Here is a 15,042-nt window from a genome sequence, read left to right as displayed (position 1 = left end):
GGTTGAGGTTTGTTTCAAATCTTGAACATTTGAACCTCAAAACTTCTAAATCTGGGTTTCCTAAAGGTTTAGGGATTCCAAGTCATTGTTGGTGCAATGACAGAAGTTACCACCATGTCTTTAGGGGGAGGGACTCTTTAAAGGCATGAAAATTATTTTTCATGAACCTTGGAAGGTGGTTAACCTTCTTTAAAGAAAATGCTCATGGATGAGCTTTTGAACTTGAAATGGGGAGTGGATATCCTCATTATTTCAAGTGGGAACTCAAGTGGTTAGAAAATGCTCAAGGTTGGGTATTTGTCTACATTGAGGGAGAAGTTAATGATAAATGAAGGGTATGGGACCTTCATTATTGTGTTGATCACAACGAGTGATGTTGTGAACAACGATGAGCAACTCTTCAGGGGGAGAGTCGTCAACAAATGGATTTGTTGATGTATACCCAAAATTGGGGCATGGGTTGATGTGTGCCCAAAGATGAGTTGATGTGTGCCAATAGGGGGAGAATGAAAGGACCTGTGAATGGGTGTAAGTTAGGCTTTCATTACCTAGAGGGAGTGTGCCCTCTTAGGGGGAGAATGAAGAGCTTAAATTATGTGTTCATTGCCTAGTGGCATGAAGATTGAGGCTATAGGATTAGCCTAACTTACATGTGGTATTGTAAGTGTTATTGTGGTATTGTCAAACATCAAAAAGGGGGAGAATGTTGGTGCAACATCCCTCAGGTCAAGGTTGACCTGGTTGACCAAGCTGAGTCTTGGTTTGAGTTTAGATGTTTGACAATAAGATATTGATTGAAGAAGAGTCAAGTAGGTCAAGGGAGTGACCGGATACTTGACTGGGAAGTCCTAGTGAGTGAAGCTAGGCAGATGGAAAGTCCTAGTGAGTGAAACTAGGCAGATGGAAAGTCCTAGTGAGTGAAGCTAGGCAGATGGAAAGTCCTAGTGAGTGAAGCTAGGCAGATGGAAAACCCTAGTGAGTGAAACTATGTGAAAGTCCTGGTGAGTGAAGCCAGGCAAGGGAAAATTCAGATGGATCAAGGATGATCGGACATCTGGTGTTGGGAAGTCCAAGTAGGTCAAAGGATTGACTGGATACTTGGCATGAGGAAATCCAGATGGGTCAAGGTTGACCAGACATCTGGTGGAAGTCCAAGTAGGTCAAGGGAGTGACCGGATACTTGGCACGACTAGAAAAGTCCAAGTGGGTCAAAGGGATTGACCAGACACTTGGTGGGAAGTCCTAGCAGGTCAAAGGAGTGACTAGATGCTAGGCATGATGTACCAACGGGTCAAGGTTGACCGGATGTTGGTTTGGGAGTCTTGGAACTTAGTTTTGGGCAAAAACCAAGTGCTGGATCGATCAGGGGATCGATCCAGGAGCTGGATCGATCAGTGGATCGATCCAGGCTTTTCCCAGCGAATAGAAAGCCTCTGGATCGATCCGTGGATCGATCCAGATGTCCCAATCGATCAGTGGATCGATTGGGACGCGGCTGCTTCGCGCGATAAGCGCTGGATCGATCCGTGGATCGATCCAGGCGTTTTTCCTAGAGCACAGAGGCGCTCTGGATCGATCTGTGGATCGATCCAAAGCCTCCCCGATCGATTGGGAACATTTGAATCGATCGGGTTCCGACCGTTGGCGTCGATTTAAGCTGCAGGCGTGCGATGGCTGCGGCACCTCTTCACCGATTCACTCCAGATCTCTCACCAACTCCTCCACAGCGCTCTTGAAGCTAAGATCGCCAGTTCTTCAAGGATCTTGGAGGTTTTCCAAGTCAAGAGGCGGATCAACAACAAGAAGAGAAGTTAGGGTTAGGGTTTTTACTGCACATCTTGTAAGCTTTTGCTTATCTTGTATTTCCCTTTCTTCTTCTTGTATTGAGAGTGCTGTAAGGCTTCTCCGCCTTTGGTAGTTACCATAAAGGAGTGTTATTCATAGTGGAGGGTGTGTGCGTGGTGTGGATCCTTGGATTAGTCACCTCCTTTGGAGGTGGATACCAAGTAAAATCCTAGTGTTAGCATTGAGTGTTTTGTTTCTGTATTTTCCGCTGCATATTCTTGAAGAAACAAACAACGCCAAGCAACGAGCGAGCAACGAGCTATTCACCCCCCCCCCTCTAGCTACTTTTGGTCCTAACAGATCAAAGTGTCAGACAACAACAAAACTAACTTAACCTATTTGTCATTCATCAAAACCTGGGTTAAATCGTTAGTGCTAACCGCACCAACAATCTCCCCCTTTTTGATGGAATGATAACCTGGTTAAGTTAGTGAAAACATATGCAAGAAACAACATGCATTTATGTGGTTTTTAAGTTAGTTTGTATTTTCAATTCTGGTTTAGCTAACTTAACCACCTAACCCTCCCCCTTTGGCATTCATCAAAAATAAGCAAGGGTACACAATCATAGTGAAGAGTTTGTAAAAGTACAATTTTTAACACCAAGAAAAATAGTCGAGTTGACTTGGGGGAGACAAATTGATTTTTGAAAAGTATAAATTTAAAGGTAATCAAGTGTAACTTTTCAATCGTAAAAAAAAATTTCAAAACAGGTTTTTCAAATTTACTTTTCATTTTCTTTTAAAAAATTGAATTTTTCAACTACGATTTTTCAAAACACAGCAAAAATTAAGCAAGTAAGAATTTTTCAAGAAGTAAAATTTTGTTAAAATAAATTTTGAAGGCTAATTTGATAAAAGCTAAGTTTGGAAAGTTGATTTTTCAAGCATATGTTACAAAACTGAATAAGTTTAAATTTACAATATTCATCTTTTAAAATCACGTTTTGAGATTAGGGTGGATTAAACTTAGTTAAATTTAACTTTTTGAAAAACTGGTGTTTTAAAAATAAGTTAGTTTTAACATAGATGTAAAAAAATATTTTTCAAACACACATTAATTTCTCCCCCTTAACTTGACACTTATCTTTAACCAGCTGTCTAACCAATTAGGTACTAACTAACTATCAGAAGATAGTAGCTTTCACTTGGTTAGTCAGATTAAGTTAATTATAACCAGTCAGTGTTTGACTTGACTGATGAACTTTAATCTGATTAATATCTGAATTGTATTTAACGTCCAGACTTATGCTGATGCACTGAAATAAGCATCTTAAGTCCAGATAGTTGGCCTATGCATCTCACCCCTTTCTATGTTTGTCAAACACAAGCAAGGTAAACCTAAGGTGTTAGTGAGATGCTCAACAACTAGTCCTATGGGTACATGCTTTCTAAGGATGTAAAACTAGTCTAAGGCCAAAAACTGTTTTTGAAAGTCTAAAAATGGAAAGTTTGAAAACATACAGTTTTAACTTATAAGTTGGTAAAATCATATTTGAAAGTATTTTTGAAAGATCCTAGCCTATCAAGATAGAACATTTTCAATGTAAGTCTGAAATACCACTAGATAGATCCAAAATAATTTACAGGTAGTGTAGCTACAGAAGTGAGTCATAACTAGATCTACTGAGAAGATGAAGGGGGTGGTCCAGATCCCAAGGATCGGAGAAGCGCCATCAGCTCAGTGTGTCGGGTATCCCCGGCAGCTCGTAACTCGGCTACCTCTCGCCGAATGTCCCGATGAAAGTCAGAGTTCTCCTGCTGGAGACTCGCCATAGCTCTCTCTAGTCCGGTCATACGGTCGGCTAGAGAGCGATGAGCGTGACGTGGTGCTCGAGCTGGGGGCGGTGGTGGAGCCGGAGCGGCTTCCTCTGGAAATAGTGCGAGCATGAACTCGTCCATCGGGCTGGTGTTGTGCCCCCCTCCGCCAAGACATAGTCCCGTCATCTCTATCTATCTGGATACCGGCTAGGGAAAAGTTCCGAGCGGCTATAACATCGAACTCGGTCATATGGGCAACGTCTCCTCTAGTGACATCAATGTGCAACGAGGACATATAGGCTGTCAGAATGTGACCAAATGGCATATGGACTCAACTATCAGTCACGAATCCAGCTGAGTAGATAATGGTGGAGAAGATATGTAGGCTGATGTCAATGTCTAACCTATGAATCAGGGCATAAAGTAAGAACGAATGGAATGGGCGCATCACAGCGATGTCCCGAGTAGTCAGTGGTAAAATGCAAAGAACTACAACCCTATAAAGAGCATAGTCCTGGACCCGAAGTTCTACTTACCTAAACTGTGTCACAGTGGGATCTCTCTCCCCCCCGAAAAAATACGAATAAATCGTATCGAGAGTAATATGTGAGTAGGGATCTTCGAATGGTAGATCCCTCGGAGGATAGCACAAAAAGGAGCAAGTAGATGGACGCAACTCTAAAAACTCTCGGATAGTCGTAGGGGAAAATACGATATCAGTGCCTGCTGCCCTAGTGGTATAGGTGAGATCGTCTACTTTTACTAGGTTATTGCAAAATTCGACACACAGACTTATGTTTATTGGACTGGTACATTCGACAAGGTTCCTTAAATTATAGTGGCCTATAACCTCTAAAGCGGAGGGACAGGACCTTAGAAAGAACGATCTATCTATGCAGGTAGTCCTAATGGCCTTATAAATGGTTGACTCAAACTTAATCCTAAGTTCGTCTGTGGGAAACCTAGGGTCTGTACTAGCATTGGAGGGTCCAGCACCAGTATTTGTTCGTTTCCTACTGTATATAAATAAAAGAATATTCTAAGAAAAAATTGAGAAGACAAATTCTAATAAAATTTTTAGATAGGAGAAGAATTTTTACCGAGGAGTCATCGAAAAATATAGATTTGACGACCTCGGTTGAATCGCAATAGCGTCTTCACCGCAAGAAAATTTTGATTTAGAGTACTTTCGCACTGAGGTTCGGAGTGAACCTTGGCAAAAGTGAGAATTAGTGGTGCAAAGATTGGGGGCGCCTGCTGCCCCTTATTTATAGGGGACTCCGGGCGCCCGGGGTTGCTAGGGCAGGGCGCCTGGATCCCCTTCCGGGCGCCCCGGAGGGGAATACCAGGGGCGCCCGCCCCTGGTTTTTGACCTTTTTTTTTTTTTTTTTTTTGAAATTAGGTTTGAAGTTAAGTTTTAAGTTTAAAATAATTTTTTAAGTTTAGAATTTTGAAAATAATTTTTTAAGTTTAAAAATAAAATTTTGAAATTAATTTTTTAAGTTTAAAATTTTGAAAGTAATTTTTAAGTTTAAAATTTTGAAATTAATTTTTAAGTTTAAAATTTTGAAATTAATTTTTAAGTTTAAAATTAGAATTTTGAAATTAATTTTTAAGTTTAAAATTTTGAAAATAATTTTAAGTTTAAAATTTTGAAAATAATTTTTTAAGTTTAAAATTTTGAAAATAATTTTTAAGTTTAAAATTTTGAAATTAAGTTTAAAATTAAAATTTTGAAATTAATTTTTTTTAAGTTTAAAATTTAAATTTTGAAAATAATTTTTTATGTTTTAAAATTAAAATTTTGAAAATAATTTTTTAAGTTTAAAATTAAAATTTTGAAAATAATTTTTTAAGTTTAAAATTAAAATTTTGAAAATAATTTTTTAAGTTTTAAAGTTAAAATTTTGAAAATAATTTTTTAAGTTTTAAAATTAAAATTTTGAAAATAATTTTTTACGTTTAAAATTAAAATTTTGAAAATAATTTTTTAAGTTTAAAATTAAAATTTTGAAAATAATTTTTTAAGTTTTAAAATTAAAATTTTGAAAATAAATTTTTTTTTTAAGTTTAAAATTAAAATTTTGAAAATAAATTTTTAAGTTTAAAATTTAAATTTTGAAATTAATTTTTTTAAGTTGAAAATAATTTTTAAGTTTAAAATTAAAATTTTGAAGCCTTATTCATCTCACCCGATCTATATTTTCAATCAGGGAATCCTATGATTTCGTGAGATGAAATTGGATTTTTAATTATGGAGTTTTGGTTTAATGTGTGTTAGATTCAGATTTAGTTTTGGTTTCCACAAATAGGCATTCTTCGGATAAACTTCTAAGCTTGGTGAGTCACATGGACATCATTAGAAGTAACCAACCTTTTGAGGTTTTCCGAATAGTCCTATCCACGGAACTTAGTACTAAATCTTGGTCTAACTGGTTAGGATTCATTTAAGGGTAGCTTCGGTCAGTTCCACTTGGCCAAATGCACCAGATCGAAGCCATATCTTTCTAGACATGCGATGCCCAAGCTTCCCTAACGTACTATCATCCAAAAATTTCACCAGTACCATGATTCAAGTTAAACTTGGTCTCTTTTTAACTAATCCTAATTACCCTGCCGGGTTAGTTTGTTTTGGGTTACCCTGTCGGGTAGGTTAGTTTTGGAGCCTCCCCCTGAATTATTGGCCATTAATTTAAGTTTTGATTTTAGGCTTGTGTCGATTCTTTTTATAGTTATAGTTAACTTGGTGATAATTTTGTTGATTTTTAAACTGTTTAGATTTTGAATTTGATTTAGGTTTGTATTTTGGATTTTGGTTTGGTTTATTCAATTTTATATAATGTATTTTTTCTTTAGGTATATAATATTGATTAAGTCCTACTTGCGTGGTCAGACACGCTTTCGGGACCCAAGCTTGATTAGCTGATTTGTATTGAGTTATTAACGACTTAAAAGTTTTATTTGAGTTTGACTTGTATCCGAGTCCGGTTTTATTATAACATACCTTTTGATTATTTAGGATTAAGTCTAAATTTTTGATCTTGTTGTGAACTTTTCTAACATTTCCTTTAAATTGTTGATCTCATTTTTTAGTGATAAATTTTCTTCCTCAAGTGTTGGATCTTGAGTTGGTTTTGAATTTATGATTTGTTCCTTGAGGTTTTGATTTTCCTCAAGAAGTGATTTGTTTTCATTTTCTAAGTTAGTTAATTTACTATTTAAACAGGAAATAATTCTAAAAATTTTTTGTTTAAATTAAAGTATACCTCATTCGGGCCTTCGGAAACGAGTACGGACTCGTGGCTTGTTTCGGGTTCAGACCCGTCTTCATCTTCCGATTCGTTTTTTGTTTCAGCTTCGCAGGTGGCTCTGATGTTTCTGCTCTTCTTCCTCCGATTCGTCCGAGGAGTTGTCCCACGTTGCTTTGAGTGCCTTCTTTTTGGTTGGCTTTGATTTGTCGAACTTCAGTCTTGGGCATTCGTTCTTGTAGTGTCCCTTTTTATTGCAGCCGTAGCAGGTCACGTTCTTTTGTTCTGAGGGAGAGCTGATCTTTTGAAGGTCCTTTTTGCTGAAGCTCCTCTTTCTCCTGGTGAACATTTTTCTTACCAAATTTACCAAGTGTTCTTCATCTTCGGAGTCTTGGTCGGAGTCTTCTTCAAATTCAGGCTTGCTTCTCTTTTCTTTGGAGGACCCTGCAAATAGAGCTATACCTTTCTCGGCTCCAGCATTAGTTTGTTCGTGTAATTCTAATTCACAGAAAAGCTCATCTAATTTTAATTTAGAAAGATTCTTAGAAATTTTGTAGCCATCCACTATTGATGCCCACAAACTATTACGTGGAAAGGCGTTTAATGCGTACCTTATCAAGTCTCTGTTCTCCATCTGGTGGCCTATCGCATGAAGCCCGTTGAGGATGTCCTTGATCCTCGCGTGGAGTTGATTCGCTGTTTCTCCTTCTGCATTTTATATTAAAAATTTTATTTAAAAGCAGGTCTCGTTTTGTTACCTTAGCGTCGCTTGTTCCCTCGTGCAGCTCGATCAGTTTGTCCCACAGTTCTTTAGCGTTTTTGTGTGGACCGACTCTGTTTAGCTCTTCTCTTGTTAGTCTGCACTGTAGAGTGTTGATCGCTTTGTTTTCTGTTGACGCCTTCTTCTTCAAGTCAGCTGTCCATTCTTCAGGATCCAGTATATTCCCGGAGGTGTCTGCTGGAATTTTGTAAGGTCTCGTAATGCTCATCCACTGGTCAAAGTCAGTTTTGAGGTAGACCTCCATGCGCTTCTTCCAGTATGGAAAGTCGTCCCCGTTGAAGAGTGGATGTCGTACTGTGCTGAATCCTTCTTGTTGGGACATTCTGTGCACAGGTAAATAACCAAAAAAAATATCCCAAGACTTGGTCTTGGATTAGTAGTGCGGGAAAAAATAGGAAAAATAAATCTAGATTCGTGTTGCACTAATATAAATTGATTAAGTTAACGAAACACCAGTTTTAAAATTAATAAAAAAAACAAAAGAAAATTCACCCCTTGTCTGATTGGTTGTTGCACCAAATCATAGCGGTACCTGCTCTGATACCACTTGTAGGACCGTTAGATTCGATAGAGGGGGGTGAATATCGATTCGAAAAAAGACGAGTATAAACGCAGCGGAAAAATAAAATAGACACAGATGTTTTTACTTCGTTCGGAGCCTGTGACGACTCCTACTCGAAGGCCCGTGGTCCTTGACCACTTTCGTTGGGCAATCACTAACAAGTCGAAATATGATTACAGAATAAGTACAGGAAATGCTAGTGACAATAAAGCAATACCGACAAAGAAAATTTAAATAAAAACCGGAGGAGCACTTTTGTCGGAGCGTTGTTGACGTCGCACTTGAACGTCGAGCAGCAAGACCAGCAGTAGAAGAGTTCTCAGTAAAAATTGATTGTTCTGAAGCTCCTGTCTGGGGCTTCTTTTATATGCTGTTCCAGGCGCCTGGATCCCTTCCGGGCGCCTGGAATGTGACGTAGCTGCACAAACCATGATGCTCCACGTGGCGACGACTCGGCTGGATAGAATTCGCCTTCCGGGCGCCCGGACAACCTTGTTTCAGAAAACTCCCTTTTCCTGCAAAACAAAGTTAGTCCGAGGCAAATATGTATCCTGTAAAACAGATTGTTAGCACAGTTAAAGTTCAACAGATGGATAAAAAAGAGTATGACTTAGATTCCGTCTTTCCGAGACCGGAATCTAGTCACGATCTCGACTTAGACATCCGAAATGGACCTAAGCCGGATCGACGCCTAATGTCCCCTTCCCGGGAACGCGTCCTCACAGTCACTCCCCTCCAGTGACTTACCTCACTTACCTGCCAGACGTCCGGTCAGCCCGTCGACCCGTCTGGACTTCTCGCCAAGCGTCCGGTCAGCCCGTCGACCCGCTTGGACTTCTCGCCAGCTATCCGGTCAGCCCGTCGACCTAGCTGGACTTCTCCTGCACACTCGATCAAAGTGTCAGACAACAACAAAACTAACTTAACCTATTTGTCATTCATCAAAACTTGGGTTAAATCGTTAGTGCTAACCGCACCAACAAAACCATTAACAAAAATTGAAAGCGTTTAAATATTTCATGTTTATTAGTTTGTCAATTAAATATTCAATTCAGAAATTGACTTCCAGGCTATGGCGAAGTACTAAACCTTCTTGGTTATTGGATTATAAACCACTTCTAGACAAAGTCTTTTAATGAATTCAAATATTTAATCTTTTATCTAAAAGCCCTAAGTCTAATTTCACTTTTAATTCATACAAGTTTTTGGAACCCAATATAGATTCCTTCCTACAGGGTTAATCAGGTATTTTCTAAGGATATAAGATTTTGCTACTTTTCTGATTTGACCTTTGTGCAATCTATAGAATCAGTTTAATCCTTTATAGTTTCTAACATTAAAGTAGAAACATTTGAACATGCAGAATTTTTTAAGTTTTCTATTTATTCCTTTAATTTAGCATTTTCAAGTCTTACTTTTTCAGAATCTTCTATTAGACATAATTTTGCCAAAATTCTTTTTATTTCTAAGTTTTCATTTTTTGTTTAATTTATCATTTTTACTTTTTAACTTGCACATTGATTTTGCCATAAATTTAATACCAAAATAGAGTTGTTTAGGAGGTAAGAGACATACCTCACTTACCATATCAGATTTAAAGCCTGATTCTCCCCTTGCTTTGTTGCATTCATCTGAAGTTGTTCCCCCTTCATCGATGCTGGCTTCTGAGGTGCTTTGCTCTTCATAGTTTGTCATCAGTGCTAGTCCGACATATTCTTTTATTTCTGACTCATATGATGAGCTATCGTCCCAAGTAGCCTTTATAGTCTTGTACTTGTTTTGCTTGGGCATCTTGTCTTTTACCTTGAGTTCTGGGCAGTCCTCTTTTATGTGTCCTTCCTTTTGACACTGGTAGCATCGAACCCTTCTTATATTTCTTGGATTTTTCCTGTTTTCCATTTCTTTAAATTTGTTAGATCTAAAGAATTTTCTGAATTTCCTTACCATGTAAACTTCTTAATCTTCTTCTGAGTCCGACACAGGTTCATTATTCTTGGTTGTATTTAGCGCCAGAGTCTGGCTTGACTCTTTTGTTGTACCTGCACATCTGGTTTCATGTAATTCTAAAGTAGAAAAAAAATTCCTCTAGGATACTTGCCTCCAGGTCCTTTGAGATGTAGTTGGCGTTGATTATCGAGGTTCATTCTAGAGTCCTGGGAAAGGCATTGAGTGCATAGCGTACCGAGTCCCGGTTGGTTACAATTTCACCGAGGTTTTCGAGTCCGATGATTAGTTCTTTTACCTTCGCGTGTAGGTCGGCTACCTTCTCACCTCTTTCCATACGGATATTCGTTAGATTGTTCCGAAGTATGTCTCATCTTATGAGCTTGGTTTCGGATGTGCCTTTGTGGAGTTCTAGAAATTTTTCCTAGAGTTCTTTGGCCGACGAGTAGCTTCCGATGCGATTGACTTCTTGAGACGGCAGTACACTCAACAAGTGATATCCCGCTCTGTTATTTGCTACGGAATCATTTTCTTCTTTCTTCGTCCAAACACTCTGCTCCTTCTCCTCTCCGTTTTGATTCATAGGAACTACAAAACCATACTTGATTATTAAACAAATCTAAAAGTCAGTTTTTAGAAATACCTCCATTCGGTGTTTCCAGTGTGTGAATTCTCCCTCGAATTTTGGTGGAACAATGCTTGGTCCGGCCATTGGTTTCTTTGTTTCGGTCGGCGATTAGTCCTTCTAAAGTGTCCTGGGCCTCCTGGCTCTGATACCACTTGTTGGTCCCTTGGAGGCCGGCAAAAGGGGAAGGGTGAATTGTCTTGCACAAACAAACTCAACCCTTTCTCGACTTATAACTTAATTAAGAACACTTGTAATAAAAGTTAAGAGACTAATTAAACAGGCAAAGACACAAGGAGAATTACTTGGTTTGCAATCAGAAGATTGCTAATCCAAGGAAAATGAAACGCACTTTATGAAGATCTCCTTTGGACAGAGTAGTCTCTTACAACGTTAACAGCTCACAATTAATATTAGAACGGAAAGAAAGGAATTACAAGTTGTTATCTAAACTACTGAAATCAGGGCTATATTTATAGCTCTGTTTCGGGCGCCTGGAGTGGGATATAATTCTATCCCTGACGCGTTGGTAAACGTACATGCCGATCTTGATAAAAGTTGAGTTCCGGGCGCTCGGACCACCAAAGTCTACATGGTTGCTTTTTTCGGTCCAAGCCCTCTGCTCCGATTCTGCTCGCCTCGGTCCGAGTCTTCCGCTCCGCTCACTTGGGTGATTTCGGCCACCGGAATAGGGCTCATCCGAACCCAATTTCTAACCTTCTCCTCTATCAAGCTTTCGCTCCGGCTTCTCGTCCCTCAAACGTCGCATGTGTTCTTCTCGTCCATCGGTGTACTCTTCCGTGGCACCTCGTCCCTCGAACGCACCGAGCCCATCAGTTCTATCCCGTGTCGTCCTTCTTGCTAGCCGCGTCTTCCGTTGGACTTCCTGTGCTCCTAAGCTCCTGCACACTTAGGCACAGGAATCAAACCAAAATAGGAACCTAACTTGGTTGATCACACCAAAAATTACCTTAGGATTCCAACACTTAAACCCTTGTCGTCATCAACGGTTGAGCGGCGACCTTAAACCCCTGTCGTTATCAGTGGTCGAGCGACGACCTTAAACCCCTATCGTCATCAGTTGTCGAACGGTGACCTTAAACCCTTGTCGACATCAGGGGTCGAGCAGCGACCTTAAACCCTTGTCGTCATCAGTGGTCGAGCGGTGACTTTAAACCCTTGTCGACATCAGTGGTTGAGCGGCGACCTTAAACCCTTGTCGTCATCAGCAGTGAAGCGGCGACCTTAAATCCTTATCGACATTAGCGGTCGAGCGGCGACCTTAAACCCTTGTCGTCATCAACGATCGAGCGGCGACCTTAAACCCTAGTCTTCATGAATGGTCGAGCAACGACCTTAAACTCTCGTCTACGCGAAGTCTTTTAACCCTGAAAACAAAACGACCAAGTAGATAAATCATTGTTGATCAGATCAAAAGAAACACAATGTCAAACGAAATTAAAATATGAGAAAATAAAGGCTAGCCGGATGGACAAGCATCCATTGAAACTTTTGAAGGCAAAACATTATCAAGTGGCTCACTCCAGATAATCTAATACATCGTCAGGCTACGACGCAGTCAGCTGGTCCTGACTGATAATCTTGCTTGATAGAGCGGTAGGGAGATAACTGCCTTCCTAGAGTTGGCCGAACGTGTAACGACCACCCTTCTTACTACTACTCTCTAAGGGTGATCGTTACTTAACTACTATAAATTCTTACTTAACTAGTATGACAAACTGTACTTAACTTTTTTTTCAGAAAACTTAAAATTTCGACAGAGTGTATGCAGTACAGCAGGACTAAAATGCAATACAATACTGACATGCATATATAACACATAATTACAGAAACTATACACACTATATCTCAATGCAAACACAACAGTATCTACTTATTAATCAGAACTCATCTCAGCATGCAATCTAAAACAAGAATGAACTCAAATGACATGGAGTAAAAAATACAATCTTAAATGACATGGAATATAAAATGCATCTCAAATGTTTCTTATCCACTAAAACACGAAAACTCAATAACATCCCAAGTCTCTCCCATAGTCCTGGCATCACACACCATCCGCACCTTCTCGTCGCCTTCCTTTGCTATAGCTTTTCCTTTCCTTTATCTGCAGTAAGAGGAAATGCAATCTATAAACAAAATTGCTTAGTAAGCGCTATTTAACTCACAAAATCTCGATATGCATGTACATATATCTATAACATAAACTAACTGAATGCTTACTGAAAACTACTCATGCTCATCTAATAGTAAGGAATCAAACAGGTTGAAATGCTAAACATGTAAAGTTGCTCATGCTCATCTACTAGCAATTAACAGTAAGCTAATCTAAATAACATGCTAGCATAAAAGAAAACTAAAACTTGCTGATTTTAAAACAAAGTGAAACTTATTTCATTTGTTCTAAACTTATTTTTTTATTTCACTTGTTTGAAAACTTATTCTTTAATACTTTAAAATAATAATCAACTTTCTTCTTGGGCCCAGGCATAGTACCATCTTATGCGCGTTCCCTAATAGGTTGGGGGTAGCGAGCCACCAATCCTAAAAGAGCAGACCTCGGTCTACTAGGGTCAAGACCTCGAAATTGGACACCTGGATTTGTTTAATGACAACCTCGAAAGTCGGGTACTAGCCTCTTAAAAAGTAAAATACTTGTTATCTTTTATTACTTCTAATATATAATACCTCGGTATTTTAATAAGCACCTTGTGTGCCAAAATCCCTAAAGTCTTGACTTTTGGGATCTACTTAAGGCCTTGGCCTTTTTCTTTCTTTTCTTTATCTTTCTTATACTTGTTAATACTTCTAATAAAAGAATGCTTCTTAAAAAGAAACTGAAATGTTTAAAACAATTTCTAACATTGAAATACTAAACTGCACAACCAAGAAGTCTAAACTGTACTAAAGTTCTGCATACTACGCTACAAAATTCTGCATACTATAAGCTTTAACAGAATATGCCTTCAAGCTTAAATAGAAATCTGCATATATAACTAACAAAAATTTGCACTACATTATCTTATATCTTGCTACAACAGCACTAAAAAGGAACAGTCAAATCCCCTTAGTAAAGACAAGTCAATTAGCTCAAGCAAAAGAAATGCCATCTACTAAAATAATGCTGCTGCTATCAAAAGTTGATACGTGAACATGATAATATACTAGAACATACAAGGAACCAAAACATAATGCAATGCAGAAGAACTTCTTAAACCACTCTTTAATCCCATACCATCCTAATGCTGTACAGGAAGGAAATCCGAAAGCAAGACAACAAGGAACACTTACTACTCTTACATTTCAAACCATCCTAATGCTGTACAAAAGGGAAAATCCTAAAACAAGGAATACTTGCTGCCCTTAAATTTCTAGCCACCCACTGTTGTACAGAAAGAAAAACCCGAAATCCAAATCCTGAAGAACCCAATGAACACATAGCAATGTGTACAATTGCAAGTAGTGTAGAATTTGCTACTGGATCCCAACAAAAAAAGTAACAATCCCGCTTCAGGTTCAGTACCATGGCAAGGAGCAAAGGAAAACCAAATTACCAAAACCTACATGCTCAACATACTAATCCCTCTCATGTTCTTTCTTTGAAACCCACGGCAGCAAACCCTAAACCAACAATCTTCACAGAAAAATTCGAAAACAAGAGGAATAAAAATCCGGAACTACTCTACTGCGGGTGAGTAGCAACTTACTTGATTCTTGGATTCAAACCGAGAAGAAGGCCTCTAGGGATTCGGATAGCTCAACTTTCGGCGACTCCTTGCGTCCGCGTGTCCTCTTCGACGAGAGGGATTCGTAGATGTGAAGATCTCACAAAAGAACCCCTTGGCCTGCCACCGGAGGAGGAGCCCTAACGCCGGCGTTGATTTTCGCCCGAGAGGAAATCGCCGGGTGAGAAGTGAGGAAGAGAGGAATTAGGTCTCGGGTAAAATTTTCCCGATCCCCTCTTTAACCCATCCTTATTACCTAGGGTTTACTTCCGGCTTCTAAAACCTCTTAAATACAATTCGGTTGGGTTTTCTTTATGAAACATCTTCTGGATACTTGGTCAGCCGAATTAACTTAAGGTTCGGTTCGAGTCCGAGGTCGCGGATTCGAACCTCGGCTCGGCCCTTTTATTTTTGATATCTTCTTTCGTTTAGTAAAAATACCAAACGACCTCCAAAAATTGCATAAAAATACTCTAAATTTTTTTAAAATCTCTAGAATATTTCTAAGGCATTTTTAAATATTTTTAAATT

The sequence above is a fragment of the Zingiber officinale genome, chromosome 10A (assembly GCF_018446385.1).
Source record: "Zingiber officinale cultivar Zhangliang chromosome 10A, Zo_v1.1, whole genome shotgun sequence".
NCBI classification, from domain to species: Eukaryota; Viridiplantae; Streptophyta; class Magnoliopsida; order Zingiberales; family Zingiberaceae; genus Zingiber; species Zingiber officinale.
Note: the sequence above shows the minus strand (reverse complement) of the source record.